Source organism: Diuraphis noxia, unplaced genomic scaffold, assembly GCF_037042655.1.
Source record: "Diuraphis noxia isolate RWA-SAM2 unplaced genomic scaffold, SU_Dnox_SAM2 contig0005, whole genome shotgun sequence".
NCBI lineage: Eukaryota > Metazoa > Arthropoda > Insecta > Hemiptera > Aphididae > Diuraphis > Diuraphis noxia.
The window spans coordinates 42,232,309-42,246,893 of record NW_028301715.1 but is presented as its reverse complement, the minus strand read 5'-3'; the positions used below and the strand labels follow the sequence as shown (position 1 = coordinate 42,246,893).

The following is a 14,585-nucleotide window of genomic DNA, read 5'->3' as shown; positions in this document are numbered from 1 at the left end:
GCATTTGAGTTTCAAATATTGAAAAATTCGTCAAAACCATGAATATTTGCAAATTATTTTGTAGTTCAAAATTCATAATATTGTTTGTTTTTATATCTAAGGTTATAAAATTCAACATTAAGTTTCCCATAAGTTTTGCTTCAAATAGTTATAGAGGAAATTTGAAGCGTCATTATAGGAAAAATGTTTTGAGCGTTTGAGTTTTAAATTTTTATGAAATCGTGTAATGATAACGATTTATCCTCAAACCAGGTATATGTATATCTATGATAATACAGTCGAGTCGCGATAACTCGAAGCTGAAGGGGGATAAAATTTCGCTTCGAGATATGTATTATTCGAAATATCTAACTAATGAATAGGAGAATAATTTTTTAGGGCAATAAAAAAAAATCGAGTTGTCGAGTTTTTCGACTTATCTAAATTCGAGTTATCGCGACTCAACTGTATAAGGTATTATGAATTATGATAACTACGTCATGCAATGTTTTTGGAAAAATTGATTAACCATGCCTTATGCAAAATGCGTCTTAATTGAAAAATAAAATATTTGTTTCAAAATAGAATATATGACAATATTTAAATATAATATATCCTAGACTGACAAATCATCTCCGTTCAGAATCGTTTTTCGTATACAATGATACCTTTTCATTGCATTCAAATCTTACCTACCCTATTCAGACGTCCACCACACCACCTAATGTACAGCAGAACGATACCCACTTTCCCGCTTTTTTTAAGAACTATTTTTTCTTTTTGATTTATTCCCTTTTATATTTACTCTATATTATAAAAAATAAATATTTACTGTGATATTCCAAATTAATCCATCCTACTACTAAACTATAAAATATTTGCAAATAATTTCTAAACAAGGATTTATGTGTGTAATGATTACAATGCCCATAGAAATATTTTAATTTCATAGTATTATGGGTATATTTATTATTCTGAAATAATTTATGAAAAAAATTAAATATCTTGTTGTGTAGGTAAACATAATTAAAATTATTTTTCTTGTTATTATATAATATGTTAATATATTACAGTAAAAACACTCAGAGAAAATGTAAAAGTTTTCCTATACATAAAGTATTATTTAATTTTTAATCTATAAAGAGGTTCCTACTTGAGATTGTGTTTTTAATTATCACGATAATATTTTATATCATTTTTTTTTTTAAATAAATAGCTTTTGAGAACCAATTTATGACATATTCATTATATTTTAATCTGAAACGTTTACTCGTAGATCGGTGTAGTTATTATTATAATAATTAATAATCATTACGTATTTTCGACAATGACAACTAATAGTTTCAATTATAGATTTATTGTCATAATAAAAATTAATTTCAACTTAATAAATTAAAACTTAGGTAGTATTGCGAAAACAAGAATTCATATAATGATTTAAATAAGACCTATAATTATGTATTACATATTATATAGGTATTATATAGGTATTGTATATTATTATATACTTGTCTTGTACTGTATACTTTCCTCATGTTTTATCACAAGTCTCCAGGGGCTTATTTAGTCATAAAATGTGTTTATACTTGTTTTAATGTTGTAAGAAATTAAAATAACAATACCTACCGATAGGTACAAGGTACAATAATAAATAAATAACCAAACTGGATAATCGTAAAATTCCGTAATTTTTTTAAAAGCAGTGAAGTATATTACACAGTAAAATTTAATGATTATGGAAATGGAATTTAAAGGAACTTGTAAGAAAAAAATTATTCCACAATAGGTAATTAAATGATGACTCTGTCCAATACTCCAATCTCAAGGGTAAAAAACTTTAAAAATAATAATATTAATACTCTCATAGCGGCTAGTTTCAAAATTTAAAACAATTATTCAGAATTCAGATTTTTTGTTGTCGTTATTAATTATTGTATCGTTTTCAAACTATGTCTTTAGTGTAGTATAATTATTATGCTATTTCACTAGAAGTCGAAGTTATTCCATGTAATTTGTCATTCTTTTGTCTTAGTTATCTTATATTATAGATTATAGAGTCAGAGTGTACCTAAGTATCGTGAGAAATTCTTTGGTTATCTTATTTTTAACATATTTACGCCTTGTTTGATCGTGTTATATATGTATATACATTTTTTTTTATTTTGATAAATCACAATTCATCACTATTCATTACAATTGATTAATTTATTTTGTATAACTACTATTAAAGTATATTATTAGTTATTGAATATCATGCGTTTTTTACTCATCAATGATAACACTGAACCAATAATCATCTTTCTTTAGTATATTTTACATACATTTAATAATATTTTGTGGTATCATATTATAGTATTATGATAACTTTAGGCATGAAGAGATTAAATAAAATATTTTATTACCTTCCTTCTTATTAAGCGGTTGGTTTAATTAAATAAGTAAAATCATATTAATTTGTTAATCAACTGTATAACTTGAACAGTTAGTAGTTACTGTCTATCATTGAGTTTTAGACGTTGATAAAAAAAAAAAAACATGATTTATAAAAAAAAAACTGACATGTAGAATCCGGTTAGTATTTGTATTACGTGTCTTTCACAGCTCTTGGGCATGTGCTCTGAATTTTTAATATATCTTTTAGATCTTATTATCATTTTATTAAATTGAATGAAAACTTCAATTAGTTAATAGATTATAAAATACTTATGTTTTACTATTTTATTTATATTCATCAAAATTTTGATGTTTTCCTATTTAATATTAATGATCAAAGAACAATATTTATAATTTTGATTAATTATTACAATGTATAGTTCACCAAAAAAATGAATTCAGTACAATACAATTATTATGGTTTTTGAATTTCGTTTATTAAAATTACCTAATTAAATAGTATTAAATATTATATAGTCTGGATAACTAATATAAATCGCTTCCAAATTGATTCAATAATTAATATTCACTTTATTATGGTCCAAATTCAATTAAATGTATTTAAATTATTGTTAATACAATTTCATAATAATATGGTATTTATTGGAGTAATATGTATGATATATTAGGTACTTTTTAATATAATACAATAAAAGCTAGCTAACTATTATTTTTACTGTTGATTAATTGCTAATAAACTACTTTACAAAATTGATTATTATATAATATCTACTCTAGTTTTAAAACATTTTTTTAAAGATTAGCTTATGTATGTTGTGCATTTTATTTATAGTTGTACGTAGTACATACTTTTTATATTGTGTATCAGATACACATAAATAAATCATAAATGCTTAGAAGAATCAATTATTAATTAAAGCTACCTGCCTATACAGTTTTTTTAAAGCATTCATTGTTGAAATAGTTATAAAACTGCTATACAGCAATATGCTTAAAAATAAAGTATTTCTTGAAGTTATAAGTTAGAAAAAATTAGCAATCAAAACACGCACAAAAAATTCCACTTAATTGGATTCGTACTCGTATTTTTAATTAGAACCTTTGGAATACCAATTATATTATGAATCAATTTCATGGGTAAACTAGAATAATAATCTTACGAGTACATTTTGTTCATCATATATTCCACATTCCTTGAGAAATTATTTCAACAAGATAGAATTCTATCAACAACTGAACAACAAGTTAACAATATTCATTACCAACATTAACTATAACAATAATATTCTATATGCATTTTAAATACATGCCTATCGTATTTGTTATTTTATTTGTATATTTCTAAATTATACAACAATGAATAATATAATATGTACGACATAATCATAGATCCGAAACGATATATTTTGTTTTATCAATTATGCGGTTTGAGCTACAAAATGTATCTACCAAAGTTCAGATAATAAGTAGGCATGTATAAACAAATTAAATCGCATTATAATACTTACATTTATATTAAATAAATCATTTAAGGATTTTTTTGTGTAGCGCGTCGGAATATAGTAACATTTTTTTCACTAGATCGTAATAGTTTTCGTCATTAATCTGAACGCGATTCATAATACGCGCATACCTACGTTATGACTTCGGTTTTCGCTGCTCAGCGACATTATTGGTAATACATGTTAGGTTTTTTTTTGCGGTGGATAAAAAAATAAAACCACGCACGTATATAGTATATGTATCAAACATCGATGGCTTCTTGTTTCCCGCGGTATACTTTATGAACCTACGGATCGTATTAACATGCGGTTTTGTCCGTTTGTGGAACTGGCCACCACTGTCATCGTTCAACCGGAATTTTATAGATATCTTCTAACTTGTTGTCACCAAGTGTCAATTAATGTGTATAGTAACCGTTTTCAAATTAATTGATATTTTTTCGTGGTCCTATATATCAATAGGTAATTACTAATTACCAACAATATAATAATGCTACTGGCAATAATATTAAAATTATGGGCATTATGTTACTTTAATAGATAATAATGATATTATATATTATTACACAGTTGAATTTACGAGTATATGGTGTCATTCAATTTAAAAAATCCTCAGAAAAATACATCATTGTGCTCAGCCAATATGATACATTTTCGTTTTTATTGATGTTTTTGACAATGAGCGAGCACTAATTACAATATAATGATAAATGAATCCATCGAAAATGATCTATACTAACACATATGATGTAGGCAGGTACGTTTAGTCGATCTCTAAAAAGATTTATTTTTCTAAATATTTGTATTGCTGCGTATTAGTGTTTAAAATGTTTATATCGATGTTCAATTATAGTTATTGTTCATTTTTGTGAACTTGTTAAAAAAAACTTATTTCATTATAGAAATGAAAAATAAAGGTATAAAGAAATAACGTGAAATCTTAATTGTTGTATACTCAGTACTTATATATATATATAAATATATTGACTGTATTTATGATAATTTATTACCAAGAAATTTTAGTTTATATAATATAAATTATTATTTTTGTTGATATACGAATTCATACGATTACACAGGTATGTATTTTCAATATGGAACTTTTGCATTGATTTAAGACCAATAAACAGTAACTTTAATGATGTCTATTTAGTTATTAATAGTAGCTTTAGTTTGTAAATATCCACTGACCACTGTTATAAAGAGGGAAAATATTAACGAAACAGGCGTTATCCAAAGGCCTGATTGGCTAGTGTCGGTGAGTGATATCGCCTTGAATTGTCATAATTTCCACTAAAATCCTTGTACGTTGATATTTTATTAGTTAAACGTATCGTTGTTATACATTAGATTGTTGCAATGTGTATCGTATATTCAAATGGGCAGTTGTAGGTACGTATAACATTAAACAAACAAGGGAAGGGGCAGAGAGAGGAACGGATACCGCCTTGTTGCGGGATGCTGGGTATCTAGAAGACGAGTTTTAAACCTCCAGTTACCAATTGTCGGCTCCGGTCACCCGACACGCAAAATAACACGAGTTCGTCTAGTTTATCGGTTTACTTTCCGTTTCGGGAAATTAACAGTTACGTTTTTTTGATTTTAATTTTTTTTTTGGTGTGTATTTCTGAATTTTTGTTGTGCTTTTGTTTGTTGTGAGTTTTACTAATCTCATCATACTATATCATATTGGATTAAAATAAAATATATAGGTAAGTTCAATAAATGCGTGATAACGCTATTAATTAATCTCACCTAATACAAATAAGTACATTATTTTTTGTTGCTATTTTTATTGATAAACTGTTTTAATAATTTTTATAAATTACTGTTCATAAAAAAAAATTATTTTCTATATTTTCAATTAATTTACTGCATCATCAAGTGTATTTGCAGTCATCAGCCGTTATTTGTTTTTTGAATTAATCATAACATAAGCTTTTATTAATCATTAATCGATGTTTATTTTACACATAAATGTATAAAATTCCATCAACAAATAATAATTGTATTTTATTAAACGTAGATAGGTAGAAATGAAAAATCCAAGCCATAGCTTTTTTAAATATTGTTCAAACAATAGAATTTATACAATCGTTGAATCGTTTGATCATAAAATAATAAAGTTATTAGTTATTATTATATTACTATATGAGAGATGGATAACAAGTATAAATATAAATATTAACAACATTATAAAACTTATTAATTATTATTTTACAACTCAGTATTTAATAAATAAAATTTGAAATACACAAAATTATTTAATTAAAATTATGATATGAAGATAATACACACACACACACACATATATATATATATATATATATCATATACAAAATACATATTGTAAGTCGTAGTGGGTTATAACTTATAACCTAGTATAAACTACAATTTTTATCAATAAAAAACTATTTTTAATAAGTAGTTTAGATTAGGTTATATAATTTATATAATTTTAAAAAGGTAAATATCTTCTGAGTGTTGTCGGGGTCAGGACCAAGAGCTTCGTAGAGATTGTCAGCTAGTTTGAGGTTGACTCTAACATCGTTGTGTTTACGGCAGAAGCATATGATGTGTTTGACTGAAGGTGTTTCGCCGCATGAGAGACAAGGTTCGGGATCCGTTTTGGACATTAGGTGTTTGTGGGTTAACCAAATTAACATGTTTAATTTACTAGAAAAATACTATAGGTACTTCAAGTTTTAAGCACTTATGTCATAAATTAAAGCCCAGAAAATGAGCTGCAAATTGTTAAATCAATAATAATATACGTATAGGTATAAATAATATATGAAATTCTGCATGTTTATATAATATGCTGCATACATATTTTTAAATTAATATTTTTGGTACACTAACAAAATAAAACGAGCAATATAAGCAAAGAATATTTATCAATTATTTTATATTATTTCCTTGCGACATGGTTTCCACAACAAGAAATAAAATACTAAACTTTCAATACTTTGTTATTTCTTCTTACATAAATACAAAATAAATAGTAGGTAGTACCTAGTAAATATTAGCTGGTTAAAAAATGTATCAATTAATAGAACCGTAGGTGCACGGATAATTGTATTATTCATTTAATAATAATTGTTATGTTTTATACCTATATATAAAAATTTTTTTGTCAGTAATTTAATATTATTGTATGCCAAAAGAATTAGGTAGGATTAAATTTTAATGAACTCGATCAATTGAAAAGTTTAAAATGTATTAATATTTTTAATGCAAAATGTATTATTACACCTTATTCGTATAGAGGCTCAGATTTCAATGTAAAGTGCATATTTTTTTTTTTTGATCTTAGATAATCAAATAGATATCAAAATTAGATAATTCAATAAATTGAATGCTTTTCAAGTATATACATAATTTGTTTCATGTGACGAGTATTTCAAAGCTAAAAATTTTATTTTGAATTTTTTGCATACCTATTTCAGTGGTTTTTCATTTTTAACATTATTGCATCAATTTTTTGGTTTTTAACGCATATTTGTTGAATGTACTAAACAAATTTAGCGTATTTATTAATGAATATTTTAGAACTTATGATTAAAATGAATAATATTGCCTCAAAACTTAGCAGCATAAAATCAATTTTTTCAATTTTTATTTTTATTTTTATTGTATTTTATTTATACATTCCAAATTGTAAATATATATATATATATATATAAATGGAATTTTACAGGTAAAATGCATTTATTAAGGACATTTTTGGCTATTTTTTAGAACGTATTTGTACTATACAAAATATAATAGTTTTAAGTGCATTTAAATCCGAGCCCTACTTATTAAAAATAGTTTTTTATTGATAAAAATTGTAGTTTATACTAGGTTATAAGTTATAACCCACTACGACTTACAATATGTATTTTGTATATGATATATATACCATATGATATATATATCATATACAAAATACATATTGTAAGTCGTAGTGGGTTATAACTTATAACCTAGTATAAACTACAATTTTTATCAATAAAAAACTATTTTTAATAAGTAGGGCTCGGATTTAAATGCACTTAAAACTATTATATTTTGTATAGTACAAATACGTTCTAAAAAATAGCCAAAAATGTCCTTAATAAATGCATTTTACCTGTAAAATTCCATTTATATATATATATATATATATTTACAATTTGGAATGTATAAATAAAATACAATAAAAATAAAAATAAAAATTGAAAAAATTGATTTTATGCTGCTAAGTTTTGAGGCAATATTATTCATTTTAATCATAAGTTCTAAAATATTCATTAATAAATACGCTAAATTTGTTTAGTACATTCAACAAATATGCGTTAAAAACCAAAAAATTGATGCAATAATGTTAAAAATGAAAAACCACTGAAATAGGTATGCAAAAAATTCAAAATAAAATTTTTAGCTTTGAAATACTCGTCACATGAAACAAATTATGTATATACTTGAAAAGCATTCAATTTATTGAATTATCTAATTTTGATATCTATTTGATTATCTAAGATCAAAAAAAAAAAATATGCACTTTACATTGAAATCTGAGCCTCTATACGAATAAGGTGTAATAATACATTTTGCATTAAAAATATTAATACATTTTAAACTTTTCAATTGATCGAGTTCATTAAAATTTAATCCTACCTAATTCTTTTGGCATACAATAATATTAAATTACTGACAAAAAAATTTTTATATATAGGTATAAAACATAACAATTATTATTAAATGAATAATACAATTATCCGTGCACCTACGGTTCTATTAATTGATACATTTTTTAACCAGCTAATATTTACTAGGTACTACCTACTATTTATTTTGTATTTATGTAAGAAGAAATAACAAAGTATTGAAAGTTTAGTATTTTATTTCTTGTTGTGGAAACCATGTCGCAAGGAAATAATATAAAATAATTGATAAATATTCTTTGCTTATATTGCTCGTTTTATTTTGTTAGTGTACCAAAAATATTAATTTAAAAATATGTATGCAGCATATTATATAAACATGCAGAATTTCATATATTATTTATACCTATACGTATATTATTATTGATTTAACAATTTGCAGCTCATTTTCTGGGCTTTAATTTATGACATAAGTGCTTAAAACTTGAAGTACCTATAGTATTTTTCTAGTAAATTAAACATGTTAATTTGGTTAACCCACAAACACCTAATGTCCAAAACGGATCCCGAACCTTGTCTCTCATGCGGCGAAACACCTTCAGTCAAACACATCATATGCTTCTGCCGTGAACACAACGATGTTAGAGTCAACCTCAAACTAGCTGACAATCTCTACGAAGCTCTTGGTCCTGACCCCGACAACACTCAGAAGATATTTACCTTTTTAAAATTATATAAATTATATAACCTAATCTAAACACACCTTCACACCCCAAGCTTGAATTGTATAAATATCCCTCCTTTTATCACCATATGTTAAATTTAACTTCAGCCAATAATCTATGTTGTTGCGGCTTAATTTTAAATAATAAAAAAAAAAAAAAACATGTTAATTTATATATAACTCCACCTATTTAGGTATTACATATATAATATATATTAAAATATTAAATACTCAAAATATTTTTATTCATATAATATTACTACTCTATATAGTATGTGATATAGCTTATTGTTGATTAATAACGGGTTGGGCCCAACAGTACAGAAGTAGTAGGTATTGTGTATCTATGTATATAGCATGATGTACCTATACCATTTTATTACTCTTTAAAGACCTAAGTCTTTTAAAACGTGATTGGGCTATGTAAAAAGAAACAATTTAAAAAAAAATCATAAACGCCACCTCGTTTTCGCTATAATATACTGTAAAACATATAGCCAATTACAGGTAGGTATCAATAATCGAACTTGTTATTTCTATTGTTTGACAGTAAAATATGATTTGGAAAATAATATAAAGATACCCATAACGTCTCAATCAATATTCTTCGACAAATGTACACTTACCTATTGAGAAATATTGCCCTGAAACATAAAAATAAATAATACCGTATGTAGATCCAGTTTTTGATTTGTGCGATTTCTGTTTTACTTGGCATAGATTAGACCTACGGCTATTTGCGCGAAAATTAATAGCTAATTATATATGATATATACGTACGTACTGTCTGTCTGTCTTTCTGTTTTTTTCTGTTATTCATTATTATCTGTAATATTTTTTATACTATACAGTCGGAGAAATAGTGATATGATTGATTATCGATTCCGTTCGATGAAAGACTGCAATAAAAATATATCACATAATGTTATTATACAGCGACGAAACACTTGTGCTACTGCTGCTGTGGCAGAGTGCTGACCTAAGGTAATACTCGCGCGTGTCTGTGTGTGTATTATTTTGGCACAATGTCTAAATGATATTATAAAATAAATTTCGACTATAGTACGATGTTATAAGTAGGTATATGAACAAGCTCTACAACTTTTTGGCAATTAATTACAATAAATAATATTATTATGCACAATTTTTTCTTTGCTCTTTTTTGATTTATAAAGACGTATTAAAATATTGAATTTGATTGGTCTGCGAGCTTATACATAGATAATATATATAACGGCAGTTCTGCTCGCGGTTTCTTTAATTGCTTATTTAGCTGGTCACGACACAATAACGTGGTCATGTGTAAACATTATTCCGGATACATAATATTTACGTACCTGTCTATTTCTAGTGGAGTTTTTTCCTAATATATATATTAATATTATGATTATTATAATAGTGCAGCTTGCTGCAGTTAATGATTCATACAGCTGTGTGACTCTCGGAGGAACGAACAAATGAGGCTAATTTGTCCACTGCAGCAGAGTGCACCGCTGCACACGACACATACTGCAGTATACAATATTATTCAACTGGCTTATATCAATTGGTTTCGCGTGAAATATAATCATAAAAAACAGCTTGGTTATAAAAAAAAAAAAAATACTAAAAATGAAAAATGAAAAATACAAACAGCTATGTGCCTGCCATTATAATGGCATGGTACCTACTGCAGAATTATGCAAATTTTATTGGCGTTACACGCAGCCGGGGGTTAGTAGTACAGTCTCAAATAAAGTATATGGTTACAAGTACTTAATAATATATGTTGGTGCTTTTAAAATGTATTATAAACATACGCGTATAATATATCTAATATAGACTATAACTATCTTTTCAAATTTATTTTCTACTTGCAAAAAATCTCAAAGTAAAATAGTATAATTGTATTATATAATTATATAATTAAGTACGAATGTAAGAATATATTACTTACCTATATTTACAAGAGTATTCATTAATTTATTTATGAAAAAACAGTACACCATGCACAACAATTTTGTATAAATATAACAGTTGTAGGTATATTACTATAATATGCATGTATACTGTTTTACTGCAATATAAAATTATTTTAAGTATAGTTATATCTTGTTCATGTTCAGATTAATATAAAAAATGTCTTATTTTCAAATTTATATTTTTGAGAAAAACTTAACATCAACAACAATAATAATAATATTTAATATGTGATTATACATTGTTAAAATATTAAACAAAAATGTATGAATGAAAAAGACTAAAATGAATACGCTTTTAACAAGAAATAACATCTTACATATCTTACGTTGGTATTTAATTCAAAGCTGATAAGTATGTAAATTTATGCTTGGACGAAAAACGATATTAGTTTAGAATTGCCAAATAATTTACCGGTTTCAGACAGTAATATATCGGTTTTAATTTAATGTCTCGCCGGTCTCGGTGTCCCGGATAAAATGTTTTTGTGGACGATCTTGATAATAACTAATTTTCACACCAATTGCAGTGTATACGACCATTTGTCTCAGAATTAACCTTTTATTAATTTGTGTTAAAATGTCATTTTTTATAACCAACGTATTTTTAGTAGAAAAACTACACTATAGTTTCAAAAATGATAAATTGATTAAGTGAACTTGAATATAACTGACAATATTATCAATATTGAATACGAATAGTTCATTTTTGCTGTTTTCTCCAGACAATTATTGTATTTATCACTCATTAATAATTTTTCACTTCATTATTCGGTTTTATAGTTTGAGATTTTGAGTAGTTTGAGTTTTTACCTCATAAACATGTTTCGTAATACGTGGTAACCATTATAGTGGTTTTCTAGGTATGAAAAAATATGGTGTTAATAGTTAATACTGTCGGCTGACCACATGTAGGATTGATAAAATGTTTCCCATATTATGTATACGAAAAAGGTATGTCCAGACTCGATTATAAAAATAAATAAATATGGCTACCCCAATAAGTCATAGCCCTATGTTTTTTAACAACTTTATCCACTTAAATTACTAAATTTTCATGATTAACAATTAATTAATTAATTATCTAATAATAATTAAAATATTAAATGCTATCAATGCTGGCATTGTTGCTTACTGTATTTAACTCTGTAAACGAAAATAGGTTATGGATATAATGTATATAATTTGTATTCTTAAAAATTATTACTTTATCTTATATTTAAAAATGTATTATTATAATATGTACACCAATGACGAATAGGCACCACTAGTAATTTATATAGTATTATGTTAACATTGTATTTTACTTAACCTACCTAAAATATACCATTATTATTTATTTTAGATATAATAAACTTTTGTGCAATTATATTTTTGTACATTATTTATATTCGTGTAGAAGTCAAATATGCGTAAGTGAAATTATTATAATATTGATTTTAGTTCGGATTTTAGCTACCTACCTGTATTATATGCAAACGAGTTATGTTATCGTTGGTCATCAGACACTAGGTTTTTATGTTATAAGATATACAACGTTTGTTTTACAAGGAAAACGTTTTAAAATTGTTCAACGTCACTGATTTTAAATATTACGATCTCTATGAAATCCACTATGTATTTATTACCATCTGTTGTTTAAGCGTATTTAAAAAAATCCAACTATACTTCACTTATTAAAAATACATTTTATTATAATTGAAAGTGAGGCTTATTATTGATAGAAAATAGGAGCCTGCAGTTACAAAATATACATAAAGATATTTTATGAAACGTGGAGTATGTCTCGAGGTCTTATAAAAAGCGAAAAATCGATGATAATAATTTAGCATTACACGTTTACAGGTGAAACTGCACTAGTGGAATGTTAGATATATCTTTTTTAATCCATTTTTTAATCATATTATTTAATACTTATAATTGAAAATACATTTTTTTTAATTAAAAAAATTTATATGAAAAATACTTATATGTTATTAATTAATAGTTGATAAAATCGCCTACTCCAGAAGTAGATAACTTTAATTTAGTTCAGAAATCCAGTAGATAATTAATGTTCAGTATTTATTATTTTTCATATAAGTTTATATGTTTTATGACTTGTGTTCAATTTTTTTAACGAATTAAGCTTGTTTAAAATATTATACAACATGAGATTTTTAATTTCTTTTGAATCTAATAAAATCGTTGTCATACATCAATCTCGACTACAGCAGTACAAGCATTTATTTTTAGCGTCATTATTTACTGTAAGTGTAAACGCTAGTGATTCGTGACTTGTGTGACTACAATATAAACGTTTATCTTTTTCGAGACTTATGGCCGGTCGCTTAAGACGCACGACATCGTTTTTGACCTGAAGAAAGCATGCATGTAAAAACCAACTGAACTGATCTTGTTACGGCGTCGGAATCGATAAAGTACCTACACCGTTTTAATCGTCGATCAATCAACATTACATACATATAAAATAATATAATAATAATAATAATAATAATACCGACTGACTGACCGACCAACTGCTGTGCCGTTTTGGAAACCGTATGAGAGATCAATCTGACAGTGAAATGATGTGTATGTTTGTTCGAACAATGTAAATAGAAAAAAATCGATTGGGCGGGCTACTCACGAAATCCTAACCGGTCAACGGGTAATAAGAATTGATATACGCACCCAGTAATGTATTATTTGGTTCTGAAAACGTTGGTGCTAAATCGTAATTGATGATAGATTAATGTAATATTCTATAACAGACTTCCTCTCAAAATAAAACGATTTCATTCGGTATAAAGTACCTATTACCTTTCGGTGTGGTAAAATATTTAAAAATATCATAATTTACGGCATTCTTATAGATATTTATTACGATGAGGAGTATTTTATGAGTACCTATTCAACAGTTATATAACACTTTCCAATAAACACGATAAATAAAAAATAAAATGTATGACTATTAATAGTTTTAAGATAAAATAATAATTGATTAAATAAACCACTAAAATATAACTTTTTTACCGTTTTTGCGTATGTGTGTGTGTCTATTAACGTGAATTTGATAATATATCATAGTCTAATAGTATTATATTTTGATAATTTATAGATTAAAACAAAATAAATCGATATTATTTTGACTTTCACCTAAATGGCTCACAAAAAACATACTTAATAATTTCAATAAAAATATTGAGGTATTTTGTACAAGTCATATATTATTATATTATCTACCCATGAATAATTTAATATTTATAAAAAATCGTAAACAATAAAACTATCACGTGTACCGGTGTACCTATAACGGCTATAACACTATAATACATTATTATTATAAGTGGATTTAGTTCCTAACAATCTATTATTATATTTCTATATACAATTTTATGTATACGTAGGTATATTGTTT

The 14,585-nt window shown here is 25.6% G+C and overlaps 1 protein-coding gene across 1 annotated transcript in view; it reads left to right on the top strand.

The window, feature by feature from the left end:
* The first annotated feature begins 5,362 nt into the window (after positions 1-5,362).
* The window catches only part of LOC107166171 (NADPH oxidase 5-like), a 90,472-nt gene continuing 81,249 nt past the window's right edge, over positions 5,363-14,585 (top strand). The window contains exon 1 of the mRNA XM_089228918.1: positions 5,363-5,587. The gene's annotated coding sequence lies outside the window, so the exon portion shown is untranslated. The remainder of the gene's footprint in view (positions 5,588-14,585) is intronic.